We start from the raw sequence: 209 nt of genomic DNA, 5'->3' as shown, positions 1-209 counted from the left end.
TAAAACCCTCCATAGACAAAAAGTAAGTCCCTATAACGTAAATCATTAATTTTAGGGTGAAGATTTGGTTTAAAGTTAAGTTAAGGTTAGGCTTAGGCAAGTAGTGGTTATGGTTAGGGTTAGTGTAAGTCTCCTGGAAATAAATGTAATGTCCTCTAAAGTGATGGAAACATGAAAGAGTGTGTGTGGACAAAAGTGAGCTGAGACCC

This window comes from Thunnus maccoyii, chromosome 12 (genome assembly GCF_910596095.1).
Source record: "Thunnus maccoyii chromosome 12, fThuMac1.1, whole genome shotgun sequence".
NCBI lineage: Eukaryota > Metazoa > Chordata > Actinopteri > Scombriformes > Scombridae > Thunnus > Thunnus maccoyii.
This window is presented reverse-complemented; position numbering follows the sequence as displayed.